The sequence below is a fragment of the Thunnus thynnus genome, chromosome 21, assembly GCF_963924715.1.
Source record: "Thunnus thynnus chromosome 21, fThuThy2.1, whole genome shotgun sequence".
In the NCBI taxonomy this organism is placed as follows: Eukaryota; Metazoa; Chordata; class Actinopteri; order Scombriformes; family Scombridae; genus Thunnus; species Thunnus thynnus.
The window spans coordinates 26,480,780-26,503,455 of NC_089537.1; the positions used below are offsets into that span (position 1 = coordinate 26,480,780).

A 22,676-nucleotide genomic window follows, 5' to 3' on the forward strand; every position below is an offset into this window, starting at 1 on the left:
GTATGACGCTGTGGAGAGATGGAGGAGCTCCAGGTATTGGGTGGCCTTTATTCGTGATTTTCTGCAGTCTGGCTTACAGCGGCATGGAGGGGTTAGAGGAGGGACACCACACGAATTCTCTGCTTTAGGGCACCTCAACAGCAATGGCATCATTTAAATATCATTCACTTCAAATTTTATTTGTAAAGCACCATTTCATACAAAAGCAGTTCAAAGTCCTTTACATGATAATAAAACAAAATGAATGAACACACATATATATATATAAAACAATATAGAGGCCCAGGTAGATTCCTTTCAGGTAATGCTTTACTGAATAAAATGGTCTTTACTTTGGAGTATGGCTAAGATGAGCAGGCAAACTGTTCCATTCTTTATCTCTCTAACCGGACATTAAAAATGCTCTGGTGCCTTGTGACCGGAGGAATCTGCTGGGATTGTGCACTGAGAGCACTCATATGTACTGTGGAGCTTTGTATACCAAAATGAGGATGTTAAATTGTATTCTGAAAGCAACGGGTAGCAATTGGAGGTTTCAGAGGACCAGAGTGATATTTTTGTCCTGGTTAGAACTTGTGCAGCTGCGTTTTAAATAAGTTGCAATATATGAGTCGGAAGGCCCATAAACAAGGGATTGTCCGGCCTGCTGATGACAAATGCATGCATTTCTCTGAGTTAGATTGGGGAAGAAAATATAGATAGATTTTGAAAATATTTCTTAGTTAGTAAAAAGTGACTATAAGCTTTGTTCATACACACACGCACATTTCTATAGGTACTATAATCTGTGAGTATGTGTACATAAACATGTTCCACACATGCACACCGGAAAACAAGATGACAAGAACATTGTAACATCCATTAAAATATAGATTTGAGATCAAAATATTTTTTGGTCAGCCTTTAAACATTAAAGGACCACTTTCTCTATCTATCTGATGTGAAAAACAACAACAGTTTTTTTTTTAATGTTCCCTGTGTCTCTGGGGCGCAGCTGTAAAATCGGTGGTTACTCCAGCACCAGCACTGTCATTTGACACATACAGTGGCATACAATAGTTAGGGAGGGAAGAACTACAGGCTATTGGGAGTGGTGCCTTCAAGGACGATCAAATGTGGGTCTCCCAAAACACTCCGCCTACCATGTTACACCAGCGAAAGGGAAAAGTAAACACTGAAATATCGTACCACTAAATAATTTTAAATATCAGTATATTTGGAAGAAAACTAGTTTCATAGTACAGGCCAAATATCTAGCTGTGGAATCAGACACAACACAGTGTAGAAGAGGAAGCGACCACCGGACTGGAGCTACGTTGCAGCAGCAGGCACCATTTTCAAAAATAATTGCACATTTCTACAACATAGGTGACCTGGTTTTAAGAAACCATCATATTCACAGCAGTGAATTTTCCCTTTAACTGAGAATCTTCAAAATAACAGTAGACAACAAAAACATAAACAGCGAAAAAAGACACAAAATACAATTACAAAAACAAAACCTACTGCATAACTACAAAAAACTCTTAAACTCTTCAATCTTCATTCATTCATTCTCACATGTTTTGAAAGTCTCTTTCTGTTTCAAAAGGAATTTGATATCTCTTCCTCTCGATCCAGGATACATAAACTAAAATAATCAAGCTATGACAAGTACATTGTGACATAAGGCCTGTCTATAAGACAGTAGCACAATATTAGCTGACAATGCAGGACCTGCCTTATAGTAGGTGATACTATACTTAGTACTACTTCAGTGCCACAAACTTCCTAAAAAAATCCAATTAATTAAAAGAAGCCTGAAAAAAGAAGAAGTGAAGCTTGGGCTTTAGGGCAGTTGCCAAGACTGAACCACTGATGAATCAACACACTTTATAAAAGAAGTTTAGAAGTTGCCAGTTAATCTACAATTCCATCATAACAAAGCAACACTCAACTAACAGCTGTTGATGACAAGCACAGCTGTTAGATGTTCATGAATTACAACACTTAGTAGTTTTTTCCTGGCACTTTTAAAAATGTTAAGAAATTAACATTTCCAGACATTGCCATTCACCACAGCCCCTTATATTTAAAAATAGAGATGTTTTGCTCTCCAAACTGACAGGGTTACAACATCATTTCTACATTTAACTCATGCCTGAGTGATCTTGTTTTAATATTATATTTTTCATTGTGATTTATTCAGGCTAAACCCTGCCATGTAGCTAAGGCAACTAAACAATTTGATGGAAGGCTTCCTCTCTACTGTACTATCATCCACAGAGAACAAAAGCAATCAGTGTCACCTATTGAACAGCAGCAGCTTCATACAGGCCACCATGTCACTCACAGCAGGGAGGGAGAACTAAATTGCACTGCTTACTGTTTGCTTCTCGCTCGGCTGGTCAGCCTGTCCTTGAGAAATGTGTGTGTGTGTGTGTGTGTGTGTTATGACTAAGATGCTGATGTGATCACAGAACAGAGTACTGATTTAAATGGGTTTTGTGTGTGTAACCACAGTGAGCTGAAGCTGAGGCAAAGCATGTTAGTGTGTGAGTTTGGGCTGTAGCATTTAATCATCCTGAGCCTCTGGATGTGGGTTAGCCATATTAATGGATCAGATTTGTCTGCATGGAGAACATTCAATACTCACTGGCACGAGTGTGCCTGTGTGTTTGTGTGTGTGTGTTTGTGTGTGTGTGTGTGTGTGTGTGTGTGTGTGGTGAGCTGAGGAATTCAAGCGTAATGGTTGCATTTTCAGTGGTTGTGTGTGTGCTGCTGGCAGCAGCGTGGCACGTGTCTACTGGCAGCACGTGACTGGACAGCCTTGTACGACTGGCTGCCCCCAACCACTTGGCCTGCTAACCGGGACGATGGAGAGAGGGGGAGGGAGGGTGGATGGATGGAAGGTCACAAGGCTACATGTTAGACTAAACTAACTTTGTGCTGTTTTATATCTCTACCTAAAAGGATAAGGCTGACAACATTTATCCTTGTCAACAAATCTCATGCAAAGCTAAATCGACAATGAACTGATCTATTAACAAGTAAAACCACTAATAACACGTCAAAGAATCACACTATTGCACTGGATGACATGTTCCTTCATTACCATTAACATATAAAGTCCTCCAAATGTGGATTACTCTGCCACTGAAAATACTGCAGTTTCCTACAATTGTACCATGTCCTCCTGTTTTGAGTTATGTTTGATAAAAACTACAGTGACCAACTGTTTTGGGAAATTAAAGACCCTTTTTAAAAATGAAAGCATATATTTGTTTTTAAAGATTTCCATCTTCAGGAGGAAACAATGGGCCTAGGGCTGAGAGCCACAGGCAGGATAGGGAAGTCAGACAGTGTTGAGAAATGGACCAAGACCATGTTCAGACACAGATTAAACAAACAAGATACACTATGTGTTAATTAGATGTTGTGTGGGGTTTATGAGTCCACCACCGTATTTGACACACAGATACGTATGAGATTGATATTCATTTCACTCAATATATCCCCATGTTCTAAAGTAGTCGTTTTCTCATTGGTCTTCACTGGACCTGACTGAGTGAAAGTCCCGGCAGTGAGTTTTCTTTTTCTGCTGCTCTTTCCCTCCCTGTCATTTCATACTACCTCACTCTCTCCATACAGATTTTCTATCACTCTGAAATCCCCTTGTACTGTATCTCATTTCCCACTTTATGCTTTACCCACAGTCATTTGCCTTTCATTGAAAATAAGCATGGAATATGGGCTGGATGGTTGTCAAAACACTGTTACATGCTTATCAGTGCCTGACACATGCTGCATATGTAGTGAAGTGAATGTAATGGGGAGTCAGCCTGGGAGCAGTCCCGGTCCACAATGTTGCTGTTTCAGACACGATCCCCAAAACAACTACAGAAATGCTACTTGATGCATCACAGATCAGACTTTTAAGACGTCTAACCTCGCATGCTACTAAAAGTTAAAAACAAAATGAAAGCAACGTGAATTCCTTCGGTCTGTCATAGCTGTCAGATTTTATGACCATGATCTAAATTCAAATATGCCAGTTTATGACACCATTTGGTAGGTCTCACAAAACAAAGAGCTGTAAACCAACATGCCCTTACACTCATTACTAGATTCTTACTCAGATTTGCTCAGCACAAATCAAACAGGTTAGAAATAAACACCCAGCTTATTTGTTTGGAAGAGAAAAGAAAGGGAAACTAAAATCACGACACAAACTGTCTGTTGTAAACATCCATCTCAGTTCACAGACCGACTCCCTGCTTCACCTTTGACCTGCTGTACTACAGCTCATTTATTATACTTGAATACATTAAATCTAACTTGATGCGCCAGATGGTTTGTTACACAGAACCATCTGAGGAGCCATCGTTGGAAACTGATTGGAAAAGGGTAGGCGATTTCGAAAAATACTTGGCAGGTGATTGGATGAACCATCTGTCTATCACCATCTTACCTTGCAAGGAAGCTGGATTCACGATGCTGACTGTGAATCAGCATCAGCATTGTGAAGTGCATAACTTGAAGCCTGACAAGATGGATCTCGTGAATCCTGCTGCCTCGCAAGGTAACATTAAATCTGATATGTTTAAGAAACAGTTCAGTAGGGAAACTGGGTAAAGTGTTACATGTGTCCTCCACTCAGTACAGTGTAATACTACCACTGCTTAATACTTCTGTTATAGGGAATGACAGATTGGAGTCAGGCACCTTGCCAAACGTTCCTTCAAGGTGACAGAGATGCCTGCCGGCCAGTGCCTCAGCTGCCACTTCCCTACAGCTGAGTGGGCAGGCTACTCACACTCTTAACACACTCCACACACACACACACACACATTCATAGATGAACTTTTCCCCTTTTACTCAAACAGCAAATCCATCTATCTAAAGTGAGGAGAAGAGGATTCTTTGATACCTCAGGGTTTTAATCTCAAGCTTCAGTTAATGGGAAGGGATGAGGATTTTTTAAGTGCTGAAGGTTGTAAGTTCACCTCTCCACAGGGACCCTGCTGTGCCCTCAGACCCACATGTGCCAACGTGGATAAAATCCAATTAGAAAAATTGATTTTCGCCACCTTGCTCCTCCAGGAGTGCAGTAACAAAGCTGAGCAAATTTGGAATTGGAAAATAAGGTGGCTGAAAATGCAAGAAATTTTTCATCATGCATGGAAATGTGATGAGGTAATGTGTTTACTGTGAGAGCCAGCAGCTGGAACACCTGTGCACAGACAGAGGGAAGAAATACGTGTCTCTGCAGCAGAAGCTATACACACACAAACACACACACACACACACACACACACACATACACACACACACACAGGAGCTGTCACTGGATCCTTCAGGGTGACCTTGAAGTGTTTCTCAACAGTGCAGATAAATTAAAGGTAAAGTTCACTCTTAAACTCTGTTTGTAGCAAAACAACATAGCTGATTGCTTGAGAAACTACCCACTGTGCTGTAGCTTCTCACAGGACACCAAAAGCTCCATCATATAAACATAAAATAAACACAAATACAGACATAAAGACCAATGTGTAAAGAAAACTCATTTACATAGACGAGTATCTCAATGTGAGACCAATTAAAAATGACAGGTCAGTTGGGGAGGACCTGCCTGCTGAGAGCATCTTATCAGTGAGGAGGAGGATAGAGAGAGTGGGTGCAGCAGGTTCAGGGAGTACTTGGGGCCAGTGTGTACAAGGAGTGGATGATGAGAATCTCACTCCGACTTCTGACCATAACAGACACTGCTAATGCAACAGAGGTCAAAGGTCACTGACAGGAGTCAGAAGAAAGATCAAGGAGGACATTCACATCTGACACCAGAGAGCATCTTTGAATACAGACAGGAGTTACCATCCCATCTGATAACATCTGAACCATCTCCATAACAAATAAGCAAGCTTCATCTGCTGATAAAGACAGAGAGATACAGTTGAAAGCTCCAGAAAAAGCTGGGAAGTGCTAACATTATTTTGTTGTGTAAAATACGTACTCAATATGGTAAGAAGTATTAAGCTCCCCCATTACTAGATGTCTAGTCTCCCACACTGGACTGGAATGACATCTGTACTCAGATATTGAACTAAATAATAATACATCTTAAATGAATAATAAAACTAACTGAAGAGTCTTGGGCAAGGAGGAACTTTTCCTGTATTGATGTGGACACCAACTAGCAGATATTGTTGAAGCAGGCCAGTTTCAGCACCGTTTATAGACAAATACACAAGTCTAACAAGCAAGTGCAGAAACCCAGGAGAGGTAGCAAGGCTTTTAGATAATCACATCTGTGATGTGGAGGTCTGGAGGAGAGACACTATCAAAGAGACAAGGAGGGGTCTCACATGGACATTTTCCAATTCCAAATTTCTCCCACTGTGGCCATCTCCTCCTCCATCCAATATTCCCCACATCTCTCCATTTTCTGTCATCCTGCTGCCACCAGCTGGGCCTGACAACCCACTTGTGTTTTAGTCTGTGACTGTTGGTGGTGGTGGGGTGGGGGTAAAGGGTTGTAGGGGTGTAACTGACTAGATCAGACTAAACTAACATCACATTTCAAATTCCTCAAGCATACAATTTTACCTGCAAGTTTTTGGGACAATTTCTCATATCCTTTTCTTGTGAATATTTTGTCCCTTGTTGAGTGTAGCTTTTTATCAGGCAGTAGCCTTCTCTTGCCAGCAACTGATCATTTGAAGCAGCCAAGAGATAAATCAGATCAGTAGCATCCATGAAAATGGACATTTTTTTACTCTAGGAATTCACGGAATTAACACAGATCCAGCTACATGAAGAGACATGTCATAACATGCAATCACCTGTTGCCAGAGCATAGACCACATCTCTATCTGGTATTCACATGTAATGTGTATCTTGATGTGTAACCTGGATATTGAATACTTATCATGTTCCTTTCCATTGACACCTGGTATCAAGAGTTCTTGTTATCTCCACCGAATGACCAGAGCTAAACATGCAAATATAGGTCAACAAACATGGTGCATCTCAGGTCAAGAAAAGTGTAAGGTGAGGGTCACATGACACATAAAGACAGCTTAAGGCTTGCTAAGAGCACTAACATTACTGAAAATAATCAGAGCACTGTACCTGGCTGAGTTCTGAACCCAGTGTACATCAGACCACCTCTAGACAATCCAATCACATTCAGCTTACAACGTATTCTGTGTGCATTTACACCAACATTAACATGAGTTTTTCCTGATAAGATATAGATATGTAGTATCCTAAATAAAAAAAATAAAAAGGTTTTAAACTTTGGGGGAATGCAGGAACAGATCTACTTACCTGCCCTATACACTAATCAAGTTTTTACCATAGCTTACCCTTTGCTAGAATGAGGTTCATAGGGTCGGCCTGTTGCTTCTCACTGAAAAGACTATTTTTTTCTCACAAGTATTCCATGCATGTTTCCACACTTTTTACTCATGGTGGGGAAATGTTGGGAGTGCAGAGGAAATTATTCATAAAAAGTCTGATAGCATTTTCAGAAGCTCATCAGGCTACAAGTACTTACAAATTACTTACAAATTTCATTGCTGAGAAACTGCTATCCTGCCACCAGGACAAATAAATCCCCTTACCAGCAGCACCGCTGTTGGGACACAGGCATATTTCTACATTTCATGCACGTTCCAGAATCCTGCCACAGGTGCAGGGGGGTGCTGAATTAATGATGAGACTGCAGTCTCACAATGTCCACAGACATTTCTCTTCTTTTTCCTGTATGGCCACATGTTTTCAACACTCAGTAAAGTGACAGGAGAATTTCAGGGGTATAAGAATCATGTTGATGTGACGTTCTGAAGCTAAGTCCTGCCAAAACAACAGCAAAAAGCTATTTTGGGGGGTATTTCATCATTCCAATTGCTTTTCTGTTCCTTTTATTCATCTGGGATGAATATGAGTTTAAGCCACCAGGGTTCCCATTATACTTTGGGTGCTGTAAACTGGAATTACAATGTTGCCAAGCAGTCAGTCTGTGTTAGGCTTTGGTAAAGCTTGAGCACAAAGACTATTCTGTTTTGTTGAGGGAAAGATCATGGTCACAGTGAAAAGAAACCAACATTGACTGCTGGTAGGAAAGAAACAAAGCAGTGTCCCATGTCAAAGTTACACATTTTGTTGACTCATCCACTGCAGTGCCATGCTACTTCCAACACATAAACACATGTCATAATAGAATAAATGACTGAGGCTGTTGTGTCAAAGGTTACTCCACCCTGTAGCATGATTGAGCGTATAAAGCGTACAAACAAAAACACAACACAGTAACGTATTCATCAGCTTATGCACTAGGAATTCTGTGATGTGAACTGGTTTCTGGATGGTAAAACTACAGAAGCAGGAGACATGTGGTAGCTCGTCCATCGTACTGTTAGGGGGATGTCAGAGAGGCTGGCTGGAGGAAAGTTAATAGGTTCTCTGTTGTGGCTGGCCACATCAAACAAGTCCTAAATCACAGAGAGTAGGATCAATGAGGATCATCAGCACAGGCACCAGTATTTCTGTGTGTATTGATCTGCACCAAAATGACTTTTGGAGGTGCAGCCACATACACACAGACACCACAGCGAGCTTATCGGCTTCACTGTCACTGTGTGCACTGAATGTACAACCAACACTGGGATACGCAAACACACTTTCATATTTGGGTTTGGTCCTTTGTAGGCACAATGAGAAGTGAGTGGCTGCATTTTTTATAACTGCAGCTCTGTAACCATATGGTGCAGTACTGATGCCTGGTTGAATATATCCCAGTGGTGCTTATTGAAATTCAAGGCAGACTTTGTATGAATTGTGTTCGGAAGAATTCAGCCAGTCAGGCCTGAGGGGGATGATAGAGGGAGGTGTGAGGAGAGAAAACACACACTCTGCAGTGTAGACAGGTGTGAAGATGTTACTGAAGATAAATATTATACATCATGAGGTCTCTATGCTAAATGCTAAATCTTAATATCGTACTCATAAAAAACAGAGAAAAATAATTCTGCAGAAGGAAGCAGGATGCCTTTTCACATGCACACATATTATACATGTATTGTAGAATAGTGAGTTACAATCATATGTGCCACTGGCAACATGAACACAGATAAAAGGAAGCCGCATTATGGGGAGAATACCATGTTTTCTATGCTTTTAAAACACTGCAGACATCATCGGTCTATACTCAGCACAGCCTGAGGTGTTATTGGATATGAAAGTGAGGCACTCAGACCAGTGACTCTGACCTCTATAAAACAATAATAATCAACTTTATGTAACTTTCTTCTTTTTTTCCAGACAGAAAACACAAGGGAACAAGACTAAGAGTCTACAGCCATGCTAGCAGCTCTGTGAGACTGCACTTATGCAAAGTGGTGCTTTGAGCTACATGCTAACATGCTACATTTGGCAATGCTAACATACTGATGCTAAGCAGGTATAATGTTTACCATGTTCACCATCTTAGTTTAGTGTGTGTTAGCCTAATAACATTTGTTATACACAGTTTGGTGCAGCTGAGGCTGATGGGAATGTCACTAGTTTTGCGGGTATTTGGTCATAAACCAAAGTATTGTACAAATTAAGATTTTGATCACCAGTGATTACAAGGATACATAATTATTAATAACCATGTTATGTTCAATATCATATCCCATCATGATTAAAACCAGACACTGGTGTGTATTTAAACAGACTACCTGACAGATGATGCTGATGACATGACAGACTAGAAGTTAGTGAAACTGATTCATGATTATTAGTTAAGATAAGTTTACTTATAGGTTTCATTGTAGAGAATGGGGACACTGCTAAATACATCACAACACCTATTAAGGTATTCAACTGAGCAAATTTTATCTACTGATGAATATAATAAGAATATTTCGACAGCTGTGGGAAAAGCAATGAAGTGGACCTTGTGTTAAGATTATTTTGTCAAAGTATTGAGTAATGTTTCTTACATGTCTGTATCCATAACCTCATGTCACTAACTGATAAAGTCAGTCAAAAGCATGACTGTGAGAGGTCGTTTTTCTCAGTCCAGTCAGTCTCTTAATGCCTCATGTTCAGAGAGAGAAAACTTGACATGACATGGTCAGATTAACATAAACCAACTTGGCTAACTCGGATTAAGCCCATGGGATGTGGCTGAAACCTCCGGTAAAACATCTATTAAACTGACTGAGTGAGTAATTTTGCGTCACACAACTATTTTCCAGTTAAAGAATGAACCTTTAAGCTCAACTTGGTTAATGTTCTAAATAAAGATTTAAGTGTTGCACTTGAGTTAGCTTGTTCATCCTGCTTCCAGTCTTAAAGCTAAGCTAGGCTATTCACATCCTGACTCCAGCTCCATACTTAACACACAAACATGAGATTGATGTCAATCTTCTCATCTCACTGCCAGAGAGAAAGAAAATTAGCGTAATTCCCATGTTATATCTAATTTATATTGACCTATAACTTCAACAAAGATATATTGAACATTAACACAAATTAAAAGCTATTACATTTTTCAAAAAATTGTTGGCCTTTGAAAACCACTTCCTGTTGGAAATTCAGTTGTATATTTAGAGTCTCCTGTTTATGCATTTGTTTCAGTTGTTTGTGTCTTGGCATTTCCTTGACTCTGACACAGAGGTCAAGACAAACTTCTGATTCCCTGCGGCTGCTTCACTGTACCCAAGATGGACAAACACAGCTGCAAAGGTCAGATTGTGATTGTAGGATGGAAAAAGATGGTTAACTGTTCAGCTAGTCCTCCCACTGGGAAGGGGTGGGACACAGCGAGCACACCGCGAAAACGCTGACAATAAAATATGAAAATAAAATCTGGGTGGTAGTCTGATGATGGAGAGATGGCCTCATTTTCTGCCGATAACAAACAAGCAGCGGAGAAGCATCTGTGTCAGCATTTTCTGCCTCATTACTGTTTCCCTCTGACTTGTAGGCTAAAACTTAGAAACAATCATCAAACAAGGAACAGAAATAATAGCAGTCCATAGGCTCAATGGCAAACAGACAGCAGATTTATGAGGATATATCAGAGGGTTTTCTTAAGTGATTCATGAAAACAGAGCATATTTATCTCCAGTATCATCTATCTTTAACTCCACTACTGTTTCTTGTGCTAACAGCCATTGTAATGAACAACATGGGTGACACAAACCAATAATAGTGTTCCTGCATGGCTGTATCATGGGTTTCAGTATATAACACTTCCTCTAGTTGATGGATTCCTTATGAAGAAACTAGTATAAAATGTCAACTCTATTGGATTGGTATGTTGGCCCAGAGAGCCAAGATACTCAGTGAGACATTTTACAGTGAAAAACAAACAAAAAACAGAGGCAGACAAACATCTGCTCTCTGTGAACACCATACTGTACCAAAACTGGTCACAGCATCCACTGGGAAGAGTTCAAAGGTCATTGACTAGAGAAAGATCAAGGAGGCTCTATAAAAACTAGTAAGTGGACCTAGAATTCTGATGATACAATTTCCCAGGTCAAGAATTAACTTTTCTGCTCTACTCCCAGTTCCCAGTTTGGCAATGATAGCAGGCCATCATGTGTTGTGAATTTTGGTGGTGCGCTGACTCTTTTCTTTACATTTGTTTCATGGATTCCATAGTCAAGTTAGTCAATACAAGGAGTGGATAAGATGGATAGAATTCTCTATCACAGCAGATAGAATCATCTCATGCTTTATATCATCATATTGCCCAGCCTTGCTTAAAAGTCTTAAATAAAAAGTCTAGATATAATGTGTTTTTGAGACTTTTGTCCATTTGTCTGCCCTGTAGTACAGCTTCATATACATCTGTCAATCATAAAGAGCCCTGAATTCCTCTCATGTCATCTTCACTTGTTTCTCTGCTAATTCATTTCCTTTGCTGGACAGCTAACCAGCTCCTGACCATACATGGCTGCAGTGAGAGGGACAGCTTCTGATACTGTAAGCCTCGCCCAGCGGCTCTGGATTTACCACATACTGATGGGATTGCTCACTCCACCTCCAGACCTGCTGGCTTCTTTGGCCCTGAAATCTCTCTTCCACCTTCTATGTGCACTGAGCCTCCATCCTCTGCCTGTGTGTCTCCTCCTGTGTGAGCAGTTGTCACTCCTGTCTGACTCACCTTCATATGTTCACTCTTCATAGCAGTCCCTTCTAGCTCGCCCCTTTTACTCACTTTGGGGCCTGTGCACCATTTTAGAAACAGCCCAAACACCACCACCATTACCTTTTACAATTCCAGCTACTCAGAGAGGGAGGGCTGTGCTCTGAACACACTGAGCACTCAGCCAGCATTTTCATTTTCTTCTGAAGCCGGAAAAACAAAGGAAACCATATTATATTGGTTCTTTCAGATTATCTTTGTTATGAAGATGCTACAAAATAACAGGAACACCTTACAATTTAATGCAATATCCAATAAAAAAACACTGCAAATGTATATATTGTCTGCTGCTTGTGTTTTGGTTTATTGTAACTTTTATTTGTTTTTTATGTCCTTTTCAAAGAATGGCATAAATGTATGTATATGCACGTTATTGACATTAAAATACTATATTTTATACAACATACAAAAAATGAAAAACACTATCCCACACATCCAATCACAGTCATTCTATAACACCATATACATTTACATAAAAAATCTGATTAAAATATCAGCTACAATTGTCTCTCCTTCAGTCATGAAGATATACATTTTCAGATATAAATTTTCATTAATCGATTATTTCCAATCACTTCAACTTTGCTGTTTTTTCCATTGCTGTTGTCAATGAAACTCAACACTTCCTGTACATATTTCAACTTAAAAGCATACCAAGAAAGGAATGGTGGTAAATTCACAGTGGCAGTAGAAAGTTGAACTGATATACTGAAATATTTCAGATATACTGAAATAAATAGTGAATGAAAACAGTATTCCTCAGAGCAGCAGGATGGTGAGTATATTATGGCATGAGTCTTTTATACTGATGAAATTATTATTATATATTATTATACATTATTATTATTCTCTCCCTCCAGGATTTCACTGAATTTTTTTGTGATTATTGCAGTCACAAATGTTTGATTTTGCAGTGGTTTTTCTCAAAAATTAAATTAAAAGATACAATTTCAATGTTTTGTGAGCTCTTTTCATGGTAAAATTGCAGGAATTCTTCTGACTAATTGAATCAAACCTCATTTGGAAACATTTGGGAATCGGTCCATAGCATCACTTTTTGTCCAGTGATTTGTCCATCTTCCATGTGCACCTGAATTCTTAATGCAACAATTGGTCCAAAAACCAAGCGGTCTGTTGAATTGGCCATGACATGCGCAAAAGTTTACTGTCGCAAATTACACAGAGATTTCTTGAATTTGTGTTAATTATTGTGATTGCTTTAAGAATACACAAGGAGCATACTGGAGTTGGGGTCATCCTTAACAGTACCATTAATCATTATGTAATTTATCAATGAGTGATTATGTTGTGTGATGAAAACATGCTATTTCATTGATTTTGGTACATTTGGTTTGAAGCTTGTTTTTGTGGAAGCTGGAAATACTGACGCTAGTCTAAGCTAAAAGGTTCAGACATGCAGATATAAATCTACATTACATTACACAACAGAGACAGCTGTTTAAATAAAAGTCAGTGCTACTTTCCTTCCTAGAAGAGAAGAAGACACTCCCTGCGCCTTGATGTGCCAACTGTGCTGCTGTTAGTAACACCTGTCAGCTATCCTCAGCTGCTCTGTGGGTGTGTTTCCAGAGGAGATCTAATTAACAGTGAGCGTTTCGCTGTTGATGCCTTACAAATTGTTCATTATTTCCTACTACTGTCACCAAGATATAAACACACTCGTTCATATCAGCATTAATTATATGAACTCACATGGTCCTTAAATAACGGTGACCTGATTCAAAACTCATAACATGCAGTGACATCACAGAGCTGGTGTTCATCATTCTTGGAAAATACATCTTCACAAAAGTGCAGGTTTATTTCCTGGCAGCCTTTCAGTGGAAGCATTCCAGCTGAATGAATGATAAGGCTGACAAGTGATTACTTCCAGGTCTGAATGCATGCCTTACATGATGAGTCAGTAGCACACACACATAAACACAGAGACAGCAAGAGGATCTCTTTAGCAAACTTTAAGAAAACTGATTAGCCAACCCCACATGTTTATATTACTACACTTGAGAGAACCTCCTCTATTCCTTCATTTTCCAAGCCCTTAACCCTTTCCCTAAACTAAATTAAATCCACATTTCACCCTCAACCCTTAATCCAAATCCTAGTTTAAACTTCTGGAAGTGAGGAACAGCAAAACTTTCTGGATTTTCTAAATCATTTTTGCAAAGATACCAGGACCAAGTAACAAAAATCAGTGTCTGCACACTTTCGACAATTATGGTAACTGTGCTGAAGAGCTACATACATACACACCTACAAAGAACAACCAACCACAGGAACCACAGCAGAGGAAGAGAAAGTACTTTTAAGGTCAATTAAGGTAAATTACCAATACACATCAATTTCAACACACTAGGCTTCAATTCTCACTATGATATGTAAAATACATACATTTAAAAAAGAATAACTTAAAAAATACTATACAGTGACATAAGGGAGCCGATATGTACAGAAAACATTATTTCTCATAATGACAATTAATGTCAACAATCCAGTGACCATTCACAGTACAACACAAGAAAAACTTATAAAAATAGAAAAAAAGAAAATGCTCTTTGAGTATAGAAAACCCAATATATATATATATATATATTTTTAAGTACAAAGAGCTTATTATAACCAAACTCCAATCTAATGCTAACAGAGACTATTATCCAAGAGCAAATCAATAAACCAATCAAGAAAGTAACACAATACATTAGATCATAATTCTGGAGACTCGTGTAAATCTTTTGGAAATACAGTGTGAAGGGTGACAATCTAAAAAGCGTCCCTGTATCTGGCTCTCATAAGGACAGACATGTACACACAGGGAAGCTGTGGATGGAACAGCGAGGACACAGATGTGCGCTGGTGGGGAGTCCCTGGTGTGCTAGGTTATTACTGCTTTTATAAATAGAAACAGTGGGACAAGTTGTCCTCCAGAAGTGAGAGAGACCCCCACCCTCTCAGCCTGAAAATTCACCCGGGGGCAGAGGACTGGTGGGAAACCAGGCTGGAATGACCCTTTTACTATCCCCTACCCCCTGGGCCCCGAATCATCCAGCACAGTTTTAGATCAACGTGGTCTGGTGAGATTTCATGAAATGAGCGGAATGTGTTTAAAATATGCTTCATAGCGTACAGGATGTTTGAAAATATTCAATACATTGGACAGTAAAGGGTGAGGAGGTAAGGGACATTGATGAGCAGTCACATTTACTGTATCTCTAACATGGAAGAAAACTCTGAATGGAATTAATATTTTAGGAAATTCAACACAACACAACCTTCAACAAATGCATTTTTCAAATTATTATTTTCCTACATAACAATGATCTCCATGTTAGGGTTTGTGCTCATTTCACAGTCTTTACCATTACCTTGTATACTTTGGTAACTGAGCTCTTTTTTCTGGCCTTGTGCTCAAACATGTGGTGCCCCGTGTGGAGCTACACATCTCTGAGAGTTCAAATCTGTTGTAAATTGAACTTGACTTATGCTGAATTGATAACGTGTGTTTCTGACTTTATCTATACAAGAAATCAGCATGTTGAGACCAAACTATGACATGTTTGCTTGGTACAATATAGATTCAACTACCAGGTCTGTTACAAAAACACTCGCTGAGTCTGTACAGTGATCAAACTACTGTTAGCAATGTTGACATTGTAGCCTTTAGGTCATGCTGCTATAATGTGAATGTTGCTTAAAGGTGTCAAAAAGAAGAACTTATGTATGAACAGAGAGCAGATGCCACCAAAAAATAAATCACATAGCAACACTAGAGCTAAAGCAGTCTGACCTACAGTATGTAACAAGGAACAGGTTTCTAGTCTCCATCCTTTGTATGATCAAACGTGTAAGCTCTCTAGCATTTACTCAAGGTGAGTCTATGTGTAGTTTATGTGTATATCCTGCATCTGTGTGTATGTGTGCATATGTTAGAGAGTATGGAGATATTATCCCAAAGAGATGAGCCACGAGGGAGACAAACAGACAGAGAATCCTCACGAGAAAGCAGAGTAATGTGTTACTGTGAGCTGTTGTGTCCTCCTTTCTCCTCATATTAACATGCATCTCTAACCAGACTGTACCTACAGAGAATTTACCTGGATTACATTTACAACTGCTAATAAATGCACTTATTATACACATTTTTTGCTTTTCAGTAATAAACATTCACATCCTAACACTTCGACAATATCTATATATTTTAAGTATATTTTGATGTCACAGAGTTTCCAGATCACAGTAATTAATCTGATAAAAGTGACCAAAACCAAGTTGTAAAAACCAGGATGATCCTTTAATGTCAGGAGGAAAGGTCTTCTAAAACAGCCAATAGTGTATCGTTGTCAGGATAGAATGAATAAAGGGAAATGGGTCAGGGTGGAAGCACAGAGGTAAAGAGCTGTGTGTGTGTGTGTGTGTCTGCCTAATGTGAGAATTATGTGTGCTCTTATTATGTGAGTGGATGTGGAGAGCACGTGGCAGGTCTGATGTTTAGGCAACAGTGGCTGGGTTATCTGAGTGGAGGGGATTTCATCCACGTTGAGCTTAACCTCTCTGCTGAAATAACAGTGTGTGTACACATCCTCACATGCACCAGGATTAACAGGCCAAAGAGGAGTAATTACAGCCAGTGAATGACATTATGTTAAAACACTGCAGACTGAAGCAGATCAGCTTCCCAAATAAATGGATGATGATCTTTTCAATGGTTCATGTCTACACCGTCCTCTTTTACTGTCCCTCAACTCTGATGAGTTGAGCAGAGACAGAGAGGACTGACTGAACTGACTGAAACTTATATTCCTATCGAAACATCTGGGCATCTGTACAAAGAAATTAGTATTTGTAGGAAAGAGTCAAACACATATTTCAATACATTTGCCACCACAGAGCTTCCTTTCTGATGTGAAAACATCACAAACATCACAGTTCTTTCCGTACGGTCAACTTTTATTAAATCATCTATTGCAACCTCTCAAATCCTCTCCAGCACATTACAGATTGTGAAAGAATATAACCCTCAGATTAGTCTCTTTACATGCCTTTTGTTTTGTCTTTTTGGTGTGTGCATGTGGGATGTCTCATGTCTCTCTCTCATGTGACCCACATTATATTTATATGTAGGCTCTCTTCTGTCCACAGGCTCATTAAGGGAAGTAAGCCAAAGTAAACATCATTACTGTGGTGGATTCTCATCTGTAAACTGTGTTATGCTGTTACTGTACAGGATTAGAGCTGCAACTATTAGTCAGTTAGTAGCCAACTATTAAATTAATCGCCAGCTATTCTGATAATCGATTCATTGTTTTTGGGTCATTTTTTAAAAAGAAAATTTCCAAATTCTCTGATTCCAGATGCTTAAATGTGAAATATTTTCTGTTTTCTTTAGTCCTCTATGACAGTAAACTGAATATCTTGTGGACTGTTGGTCGGGACAACAGTCCACAACCCAAAGGAGACATTTGAGGACGTCAGCTTGTGCTTTAGGGAAACAGTGACATTTTTCACCCTTTTCTGACATTTTATGGAATTAACAACTGATCTACTAATCGAAAAAAAAAAAAGAATCAACAGATTAATCGATAATGAAAATAATCATTAGTTGCAGCCCTATACAGGATTATCACTTCAAAAATGAGGCCTTTATCTGACAGTTGACAAGGAAGAGAGACAGTAAGTGCAGCGCAGAGATGCAACAGAGACAGAGTGAGTACATTATATGTGTCTTTAACCCTCAGGTTCCCAGGATGGCCAGGATTTCATTTTTCTGAAACACATTTAGTCAAGTTTTGCTGAGAAATATACCCAGTAGATCCTGTTTAACTGCTGCTATTGAAAAAGTCATCAAAATGCATTTGGAACAAAGGTTCTATATAATCAGCGTCTTAACTGAGCCAATATTTCACCAAGATTTAGCAGACATCTAAATGTCTTTTCACCTACAAGTTAATACCAGCTGCTCCAACAATAAGCTTCAGCAGCAAAATCCACATGCCTCTGCTCCATGAAGTCATTTTCATTTTAATTCCTCTCCATGAAGACCACATGTTCCATCCAAAAGGAAACTCTCTGCATAGAATAATATTTGTATTTAATCCGGTATTTCATCTGGTTTTTCAAAGAAATCATGGACTGCAAGTTGACAAATTCTGAAACGTGATACCACTATGGTTTAATCACTACTGCCTACCTATTTACACAGACTACCTTCACCTGTGATCAATCCAAACATCTGTGTCTAGTCAAACTAGTACATTGTTTAGTGATGTATAAATTAATCTACAGCCTCTAAACCTGAGCTAGATGCCATATTTGTGTTCTGACAAATCTGACTGCTAAAAGGAAATGTTTGAAGCTGAAATGCTGCAGTTGTTCATTCAGTAAAGGAGAACAATGGACACACAGAGAATACATTAACACCCACACATGAAAGACCATACACGCAGTAGCTAAAGGACAAGACAGGAACATAATCTCATACACCTGGATGTACAGGTTTGCAGAGGAAGCAGTTACCACATGTCTGAATCATCATTAAATCATGGGACTCTAATATAGTGCATACATACACTACACAAATGAGAGCTACGTTTATAGCCTGGCTCCACTGTGCTGTAGACATGGGGATGTGTGGACTCTGCAAACATGACTGATCTTCTCTGATGAGGACCAAGTGAAGTGAGGAGGAATGACAAAGATGTAAGAGGGAAGAGAGGGGAGGAGTAGAGAGTGTGCGGGGAAGTGCCAGGCTGAGCAGAGTTCCTCCTCTGGTCTCTGTGTTTACAGCCATACATGGCCAGTATATGAATGTGAGCATGTATACAGTACAAGGACACCAACACACTGACTGCTACTAATGGAATGAACACACACACCCCTCTGCAGGTCTGTAAAAACCTTGACGTCCCTCCTCCTCCTCCTGCTGCTGCACACCTTCGTCTGCATTATTATCAGAGAAACTGGAGGCAGGGAGGGAGAAGAGGAGTGAAAGAGGGGGGATGGGCGATTGAAGGACAAGAGGAGGAAGAAAAGGTAGACTAAAGCCCCTCCACACATGGAATCTGTAACACTGCTGGCTTCATCTATCTGTTAAAGTGATGGTATTTGGACTTCAAACACACTGTAGGTCTCTGATGTTGTCTCTGTGTGTTCCTCAAGAGCTTTATTTAAACATTGAAAAACCGTCACAGAAAGAAAGCAGTGAGATGGAAAGTAATGATGCGAAGAAATAAGATTATTAGAGTAGCATCAGCGATGGATTTTAAATCATTTATTTTGCAGTTCAAGCCTTAATCATTGAACATTTTGAGTACCTTGCATCTTGTATCTTGCATTTTGCCTGTATTTGACAGTGACAGTAGAGACACAGACAGGAAATGCTTGGAGAGAGAGAGAGAGAGAGAGAGCAGTATAACCGGCCAGTGTTAACATGGTCGGCCTCAAACTCTCACTTAACTTGAATCATTTATACCTTATAAAAAAAGCACATATAAAAGTCATGTTTGCACATGAGAAACCTATATGATGCCTGTATGATAATGCACCACGTGTGAAATGCTGTTTCACATGAAATATCAAATATAAAATTGATGTTGTCACATGTAAAACATCACAGGTACTTATATACTGCACTTATCACATGTGAAATTGTGTTGCTCACGAGCTAATCAAGAAGTGTGTGTTCTTTGGCTTTTTGGGTTTAGAATACAGAGTTCAGTTCTACAGCAGCTAAGCATAAGTAAATATGACAAGGTTGGGTTTCTCACTTCATTCCTGTTTGTTCACAAGCTAACAGCTTCAATATGCTTCAAGCCCCTTCAACTTTCTGAAACAGTCATACTAGCCCACCTTACACAGCTTTATCTGACAACTGTCCTTCTCTTTTGTTCACTGTGAAGGAAAAAGTGAATAAATACACTTTTACAGACTGATCTGACATGAAAACAACCTCCTCTACAACTTAACATTTGCTTTGGTTTGTGGATTATTAAATTAAAGATTTTATTTTCTTTTGTGCATAAGAAATGATAATTAAGTAAATTAAGTCATTAGTTTATTAAAGTGCTTTTAAGAGTAGCATGATGAGATCTCTATTGATGCTTTTGTTGCTTTTACATTAATGTTGCAGCATTCAAATCAGGCTGGAGTCTGTTGGATTTGTTATGTCAGTGTTATTAGGTCTAACCTTTGAAACTTTTATAGAAAAGTGAAATGTATTAAAACATGAGAGTGAGATGTAAAGATGTGTGTCTGAAAGGGACTTAAGACAAGCTGTGAGTAGAGAGACAGAAATGGGAGATGCAGAGAAGTAGAAAGAGTTAAACAATCCCCAAAACCACTCACACTCCTCCATACATTCATCTGCTCTGAGCCTTTGTTTTTCACCTGCTTTGAGTAGCTGTTCCTCCATTCAAGCATCAATGAGCTCTTTCTTCCTGCTGATCAAGAGATACCATCTTATCATGTGGTCTGCTTCTAACATGAAGGATGTTACTTCTCTGACCACAGCTGATGGATATATTTGTATTGTTATTTGTCATATCAGATGGCAGAACAGAGAAACCTGCAGTCAAACCTGTGTATGACAGTCTAAGATACCATGTTTCACCTTAAAGGACAGGCTCACAGTTTTTCAAGTGTGTCACCTGACTGTTGTTTTAAGACAGATTTAAATTGTGAACCTGTCCTTTAACAAAAGGACCATGACAATCATTTATTCAGGATAATGAATACTGAACTTATATCAGCAGAGAGATATCCTGATGTTTAGTCCCTTGTGAAACACTGGAACCTACATGTCCCACAATGAAGCTCAGGGAGGGCAGCTGCTGCTCTCATAACGGTTATCATCATCTTATGATGGTTCAACTTTTTCAACTTGCTGCCATGACCAGCCATGTGACCATGGCAACCACAGATCCCACATTGAAGGCAATGATACAGCAACTGATTTTACTGAGTTTTCTGAATGATACATCTCTGCACCAGCAGAGAGCAGACAGATTAATAAAGAGAAACAGTTTTGGAGCAACATCAGCTTCAAGGTCTGATGATCCGTTCTGAGACGATAAACCATGTTTATGACACTAACATAGATGGCAAAACTATATCAAAGTTGTTATATTGCTACCCTGCATTGTGCCCTGCTGCCACTGATTCAAAACACAGGGCATCAACGTAGCCAGGCAGCCACAAGTCTCTGTCTGTAAGCACCTTAAATGTGTAGTCCTCAAGCCCAAGCTGAGATAACTAATGACATCATTATGACATCATCAGTGCTATTTTCTCAGACTTGACAAAGCTCCTCCAGAGCCACAGAAAACATTATACAACTGTTTTCCCAGGCTGCAGGCTCCTCATGGGTAAACTGATCTTCATGTATAATCAGTGGAATTCAGTCCATATTTACAAATGAAAGATTCTCAAGCCAGACTTATCAGTGTTGTGACATCAACCCACAAACAGAAGGCAATGGCCACACTAATACCCATCCAATCAGACAGACACTACTGCCAGACAGGCTGGCCTGGCTAATTTAGTAAGGGTCAGCACCTTGAGGTGTGATCATCTTGAGTCTGACAGGAGCAGGGTCTTATCTTACATACCAAGCATTCTCAAAGTCGGTCTGCCTTCTGTTTTTAGGCAGGACAGAGATCAAATGTTAAGGAGAAGAGTCTGGAGCTATGTGAAGGAGGCCCAGTACACAGCCAGGTGATTCATAAAAATAAAGGCCAAATAAAAAATGATATTCTTAATTAAACAGACCAGATTCTGAAATAAGGCAGAAATGTCACTACACCGTAAAGCTATCACTTATGAAGCCATGGCTTGGACCTAAATTGTAAATGACCTGCTTTCCTCCTCTTTCTCTGAATCTAAAGCAGTTTTATGTGCTCTGTAGTCACCTTAGTGAAATGGCAAATGGTAAAGGCATCAGTATAATTCAAACAAACCACACGACCAATGTATTTGTCATTTTTCATGTGTACAGAGTGTAACACCATGGCTGCCTGTGAGTAGAGACAGTCTGAAAGGGTGCACCATTATCCCTTTTGTAAGATTCATTGCATCTCAGCAATGACAGCACCTGGCAATTGACTGTCGCCTTTTGGAACAAGGATAAACACTTTGCCTTTGGCCATGTTTGGACATCAATGTGTATGAACTTGTTTACTTCAAGCCCACCCCAGTTTTAACATTTTAACATTCACTGTAGATTCATCTGCTGTGAGCAGAGTGTCTGACATATCATGAAAAGATAACTGACAACATCTTACTTGAGCCATCACAGCCTGGTGTGTCTAAGCAGCTATGAAGCTATATAATAGGTAAAGCCTACCCCATGAGTTTGTAAAGGAGAGAGACTACAGGCAGGTAAAACAGACTGAGCAGGGACAGAGAGAGCACATTACTGAAAACCTGACTAACATTGAAACAGAGGCTGCCCTTGTGGCAGGCAGAGAGCAAAAACATTCAA

The 22,676-nt window shown here is 39.5% G+C and overlaps 1 protein-coding gene and 1 long non-coding RNA gene across 3 annotated transcripts in view; one reads left to right on the plus strand and one right to left on the minus strand.

Annotated features, from left to right (window-relative positions):
- Positions 1-22,676, minus strand: part of arhgef4 (Rho guanine nucleotide exchange factor (GEF) 4) — a 139,216-nt gene that overhangs the window by 24,674 nt on the left and 91,866 nt on the right. The gene's annotated exons all lie outside the window — the stretch shown is intronic.
- Positions 10,112-12,432, plus strand: LOC137173690 (uncharacterized). Its single transcript, XR_010925227.1, has 3 exons — positions 10,112-10,192; positions 10,609-10,716; positions 11,911-12,432. It is a non-coding gene; the product is annotated as an uncharacterized lncRNA (long non-coding RNA).